The sequence below is a fragment of the Myotis myotis genome, unplaced genomic scaffold, assembly GCF_014108235.1.
Source record: "Myotis myotis isolate mMyoMyo1 unplaced genomic scaffold, mMyoMyo1.p scaffold_m19_p_8, whole genome shotgun sequence".
Lineage (NCBI taxonomy): Eukaryota > Metazoa > Chordata > Mammalia > Chiroptera > Vespertilionidae > Myotis > Myotis myotis.
In genome coordinates, this window is record NW_023416390.1 from 19,117,650 (window position 1) to 19,124,516 (window position 6,867).

The 6,867-nt window shown below is 39.3% G+C and overlaps 1 long non-coding RNA gene across 1 annotated transcript; it reads right to left on the reverse strand.

The window, feature by feature from the left end:
• Positions 1 to 902: 902 nt before the first annotated feature.
• Positions 903 to 5,981, reverse strand: LOC118661740. The gene is made up of 3 exons (XR_004969450.1): positions 4,858 to 5,981; positions 2,989 to 3,109; positions 903 to 944 (listed from the first exon to the last, which is right to left on the reverse strand). It is a non-coding gene; the product is annotated as an uncharacterized LOC118661740 (long non-coding RNA).
• Positions 5,982 to 6,867: the final 886 nt, after the last annotated feature.

Below are 6,867 nucleotides of genomic sequence, written 5' to 3' on the forward strand. Positions count from 1 at the left end.
GATATCTAATCTGACTTAATTCTGAAAGTTTCTTTTGTGGCCTAACAGGATATCATTAGGCCTCCGTTTGAACATGTCCCATTATATAAAAAGCTGCTTGGGACCAGCTTACATTTTTAGGTATACAGAAGTCTTTCTTATCTTGACCCCATATCTGCTTTCTGGTCTTAGTTCTTCTACTGAAAATCACATCTAATCTTTCTAGCTCATGATGGCTCATTAAATATTTGAAGACATTTATCATACTTTCATGTTTGTATTCCCATATCTTTTCTGTTTTCCTAGAATAGTATTTCTTCCTACTGGATTTCATATTACATAAGCATATGTGTTTCAACAGAATGATGGAATAATTAATGGACAGGGGACATACTTGTGGTTAGAGGCTTGAGAAGTCTTTTAATAGGACATATTCAGGAATCCATATAGACAAATTTGCGTGCTCCTGGATGGAGAGTTCTGCACATCTCCAAAGTTCCCTATGGGAGTAACAAGTATAAATACTGTCTACTCCTCTTCCCAGAGTGAGAATTCTCCTTGGCATATAAATTCACCTTTGTATTTTCTTGGGGCAAATTTTATATCCTCATGGCCTCTTCTCCCATCTGTCTAGTCTATAGTTTGTGCTTATGTACTCATCAGGTGCAAAGAAATAATGCAACATGGCCCTGACCCTAAGTGTTTACTGTGAGACTAACTTTGAAATGTCAAGTTTACAGGAGCATCCCTCAGCAAGTCTAGGAGTCTGACCTGGCTAAGTTTCATTCCTACATTCCAGAGTTTTCTGTTATCCTAATTTTCATCCTCTACTCTTGCTTACCTTTTCCAATTGTTAGGTCGGAGAGAGCCCAGGATCGGATACATGCAGACATGACAAGATAATGGACTTCCCCTGGAATTTCTCACAGATCAAGGTGCCAGACACAGATACCAGCTTCTTCTCCCTGAATTCACATACCCCCACACAGATAAGAACTTCGTCCTGAATATTCCGCCCATTCCCTGCAGCAGAGAATTCCTCAGCTCATGTCCCCGCCCCTCACCCAACCGCAGTATAAAAAAAGCGCCCCCCTCCCTGTTGGCGTGAATCCACGTGCCCTGTCCTTGGGGTACGTGGGTCTCCCGGGGACTCAGAGTAAACCTTTTCCTTTCCTTTCTTTTCTGATTCACTGGACTCTATTTCTTGCGCCGCCTCCTGAGCCACCTAACCTAACACCAATATCCAGTTCTCCATCTCAGGAGAATGAAGGATCCCATACACAACAAGCTAAATCAGTATTGTTGCAGAAAAATCAATCCAGACTCAGAATATAAAAACAGGACTTTGCTATTTATAAGAACTTCCCTGCAGGAAGTAAGGGGCACTGAAAAAAGGGATCACGATATCCAATCTCCTGACACATCTACCACACAGGGTTCAGTTGGTACATGAGCACAGCTCAGACCCTCCCTGATTTGCTTGTGGTCAGCAAGGCAGGTGGCTGATGTGACATTCATGGAAGGAAAATGAGATCTCATGACATCCAATTGAACAGAAAGGGTGGAATGTGTTCATACACCTTAGCACGCTCCACAAAGGCTACATAAAAAGGGTGTCAATAACATACATCTGAAAGAGGTCACAGGATCATATAATCTATAAAGGGTCACAGTGGTTATCTAGGACAAGAGGACATTGTAGGTTTATAAACATGTCTTAATATCTGCCCAGGAGGATAACATATTAAGGACCTCTGTTAGTTGAGAATTTTATCTCTTTTAAACGATGACACAGAGTTTTTGGTTTGTGAATCCTGTTTTCCTCCTCAGTACAGAATAGGCTGTGAGTCTCATTTCTAAAGGGCAACTTGTCCCTTTGCTCTCCCTTGAGGAAAAGGCTTCCCATGGCTTACTATGTGGGGAGCTGTTTTGCTTACCGGGTGTCATACTCCCCATCACCGTTCCGCCACAGGGGACTTTTAATGTTTTAATGGGGGCAGAGAGGAGTTTCAAACTGTCATTACTGAACTAAAGCCCCATTTTAAAAAGAGAGAAAGTGTCTAAATATTTATCTGGTCCTCTACATTGAAATTATACTAAGGAATTACTTTTCATTTTTTAGAAGCCATATTTTTGCCAATTAGCAATGAAACATAATTTACAAATCAATGCTAATTTATGACAATGAAACAATAAAATATTGATGAAATAAAAATCCCTAGGCTTCTGTAATGAGAGCAGGCATTTAAATTAATTCTTCACACTGGCACCAAAGCAATCTTTCCCAAACACTAACCAGTTCTTATTTCTCGCTTACAACACTTCACTAGCTTCCCACCTTTTGTAAAATAAAGCCCAAACACATTAGTAAGATAAAATATTTCCTTTTGGGTTGGCTCTTGCTTATTGCTTGTATTCCACCACTCGGATCTGCTCTCTTGTTTTACGGTACAGCAATGCTAAGCTACTTCTAGTTCCCTAATACATCATGCTGTTTTGTGCCTCATCATTCTAATGGAATTCCCTTCGCCAATGTTCACCCAGTAAGATCCCATTCATCTTTCAAAATCTAGCCCAGACTTTACCTACTCCAGGATATCTTCTTTGTACTAATGCTTCTTTAAATGAATTTATCACTTTCCTTTTACTGCCACTTCCATATCTTATCCATATTTCTATATTTCTATTGTTTCATTGAACTGCAAATGTCTCTTAGGCTCTTTGAAAACAAACTAATTTCTGTGTCCCAGAACATAGAACACTCTATAAATGCAAGCACTCTATACAAACTTTTCAATTATATGACACAGGGTAGATTATTTGATACACACTTTATATTTTATAGACTCTGAAAAATGAATGCAGATACTAGTACTTTAATGTAATATAGCTCAGACATGATCCCCACAGTAATCTTGCAAAGTGAGCAAGGCAAATATTTCCGTATCATTAAAACACAAGTTAGTAAGTGGAAATGCTAGAATAAGAACCTAAGACTTTGCCTCTTACCAGGGTTGTTGATAAACCTCTTGCAATGCACATGACAGCCTTCTAAAACAAAGAATTATCTGGTCCAAAATGTCAATATAGGTGAGGTTGAGAAACTCCAGTGCAGAAAACATAAACTAATCTGTAGTGACAGAAAGAAAATCAGTGGTTGCTTAGGAATGGAGGGGGGGTCGGGGGGAAGTGCCAAGGAGAACAAAAAATACAGCAAAAATATGGTATGTCACTCCCAAGATTTATTTTATTTTTTAATTTATTTCTTTAAAAAAGATTTTAAATATAGCTTACATTCAGTATTATTTTTTATTAATTTCAGGTTTACAACATAGTGGTTGAGCAATCATATTCTCTCTCTCTCTCTCTCTCTCTCTCTCTCTCTCTCTCTCTCTCTCTCTCTCTCTCTCTCCCTCTCCTACATATTCTGGATTAAGCCAACTACCATGTCATGGCCAGCCCTATGGAGAACCCCATGTGGTAAAGAACTGAGTCTGCAGAGTGACAGCCAGCAAGACACCAACAGCCATGTGTGTGAGGATCCTCCAGCCTCAGTCAATCCTTCAGATGACAATCTAACTACATATTGAGCAATCATATTGCTAAGCCACTCCTGATCCTCAGAAACTGAGCGTGGTAAAAATAAATGCTTGTTGTTTTAAGCTTCTAAATTGTGGGATAACCTGCTATGCAGCAATAGGTAACTAATCCACCCACCTACTCCTGGGAGTTAGATGTCAGTCTACATTTCGTGTGTACATGGTCTTAGGATGCCCATGTCCCAACCTATTAGCTACTTCTAGGATGGCACCTACAGATGATCCAATATGTTTTTAGATGATGGAACAAAAAAGAAATAAGGGAGCAGATGTAACCCAATCTGGCTCTCAGGCCTGGTAAAGGAGCTGGGTAAAGGAAGGGCATCCCTGTGACCGCAAACAAATACCTGAAGCTGGATGGGAAGCACAGCATGGAGACCTTCACGGGGGACCCACTTATGTTCCTGTTCCCAGAAAACAGACCAGGGCTGGAATGGGATTCACAAGCTAAGGAGAGGTTTATTGCAAAATATTGCTCTTAAAATATGCACTCTTAGAGCCACAGTTTTTGATAGGGATAAGACATTATCTCCAGGAGAGCCCAATTAAAATGCACATGCCACCTGGGAGAGGAGCAGAAACCCTCCTCCACTGATACTTAAAGAAGAGGGATTGGTTAAGAAAGTTGTTTTTAAGGCACAAGAAGGAGAGGGGAAAATGAGAATAGGAACCAAGTTTGTATCAAATGTAGTGCTAGTAGGGGCAGTTGATTAAAAAATAAACAAACATTAACAATAACAACACCAGCATACTGGTTCACAACCTTAGCTGGGTAGAATACTTAGGGGGCTTTCAAATTGCTGTGTTATTTTTTAAGGCTTCCTGGATAATCCCAATAGATAGCCAAGTTTGAGAACCCCTAAGCTGTGGGATATGAGACATCTAAGAAGGATGCTGAGAGAGCGAGGAGGAAAAAAGCAACAAAGCACTGAATTCAGCAAATGTGTTCTGTGTCTTTCACAAAGACAGCCGAACTGCTCTAGCTGCCGCTGTTTGCTGGACAACATAAACTCATCAAACTATCTCATATTGCATTCCTCATTTTTCACAGCACCAAGCATGCTGTTGACATCCTATAAATGTTAAATACTAACAATGGTCTGCTGTCAGTTTTCTTTATAGTTGTCACTGTTATAGAGCTGACTATCAGGGAAGAGGTTTTGTTCAGCCCTTTCCAAGTATTTGGACAACACAGTGCTGGTCAAATCAGTCTAACACAAACCCCAGGGCAATGTAAGAACAAGGGGAATGTCAAAAGCAGCAGTTCCTGGAGTATTACCTTATGTTCCCATAGTGATGTGGATCCATTGGCTTTCCAGAAAATCTCGGTCTCTATCTCTCCTCTCTGATCTTGCAGCTCTATATTCTTCTCCATTGCTAGGATTTGCTGTGAGCTGAGCACAAAATCCAGCAGATTGTCTCCCAGAGAACTGGCCCTCTGGCTCTTCTCTCTCTTAACAAGGCATTTCTAAGATCACCTGGTGTAAATGTTGGGGGTAATTGTTATAAAAGGAAGATTGAAAAGCATGCAAGGTCTGGGGAACCCTCCAGGTGTTGATAAGCAACAAACAATTCACAATCAAAGCCTTAAGAAAACTACATTTCCAATATCACACATCATGACCTTTCATTGTTGAGTAGCTTAGAATTATTGCACGTCCAGGCTCTCATGTGTCTATCCAGAATCTTGACATTACAAAATTCAAGGTTCTGCTTTGTTTTAAGAATGTCTTCAGGCTTCTGCTGGGAATTTCCTCAATACAAAAAAATGCTAATTGGTGAACAAGGAAAGGATTTGAGGGACTTCATGACCTGCAATCATTCTTTGGTAGAGTTAGATATTTTTAAACATACTTCAACAAAGGAACCACTCGCGTATGTGGGGTCTCTGACTGTCCCATTATGCAGCGTTCCCATATATGTGTATGTATGGTTCTTTCTCTTACTAAAAATAAATGAAATACTTCAGCATAGATAGTATGCTATATATTTGTATGTTCATTATTGTTAACTTATTCCTGTACCCTGGAGGTTAGTTAATATTTGAAATGACTTAAACAGGAATACAAACTTAAATAATAATAATAATTAGCATATTAAACTGTTAATCAAAAGCCCCCATTTCACAAACAAGCTAAGATATCACCTTATCAGTCTTGCTTTCTGATCAGTGGCAAAATTCATGTCAATTTAAAAAATAAATTTTATTGATTTATTCATGTATTTCAGAAATATTTATTTAGCAACTATATAATAACAGGCATTTTTAGCACTTGCCCTACATCAGTGAACAAAATAAAGATTCCTACTCTTGTAAGGATCTAATATTTTTAAAGATGTTTTTGTTGATAAGATTAGCAGATTTGGCTTCTGCTTCAATAGGTCACTGTTCAATAGATTAAATAGTACCCGACTTATCCCCCCCCACCCCCCCAAAAAAAAAAAACACACACAACACAATTGGAAAACTAAACATAATATGAAACAAGCGCTTACAAAGACTGAAAATTAGGGAACAGCCTAGCCAGTGTGGCTCAGTGGTTGAGCAATGACCTAAACCCAAAGGTCACTGTTCAATTCTTGGTCAGGCCACATGCCTGGGTTGCGAGCTCGATTCCCAGTGGGAGGCGTGCAGGAGGCAGCTGATCAATGATTCTCTCTCATCACTGATGTTTCTAAATAAAATAGTCATTTTTATCTCCAGTTTTCTATTTGGAAATTTGTATTACTATTTTTTCATAAGGAGCGCTCTCGGAACTATTTAAGCTTTAGGCCACACAAGGGGCTGCCAGAGAGCCTGTGAGAACAAGGAGATGGCCCTTCATCAAGCTTTCAGAACAGGTGGTATGACTGTTTTTGTGCCTGCTTACTATCAAAAGTTTTTATATGTGACAGAATTGGGTCTAATACTTGTTCCAATGTAATACACTGCCCAGTAAGGAGGTTGCCCAGGGAGGAGACCAAAGCAAGGTAACTGCATAATGTATCATCTAACCAGGACACTTTAAAGAGACCCAAACTGAATGGGACAGCAAGGTAACAGGTGCAAACAGATTCTGGTCCAAGCAAACGGAATCAATAGCCCCTCATCTCTTTCTAACTACTGGATGCTACAAATAGCTTCCAAAAAAATAACTTGTGACAGACCAAATGGGCTTAGATTAGCCTGTAACAGTTTGAAAGTATTTATGTATACATGCATACAAAACATACATATGTATGCATGTGTATATATATCCCTGTATATACATATCTATACTAATAAAAGGGTAATATGCTAATTAGACCA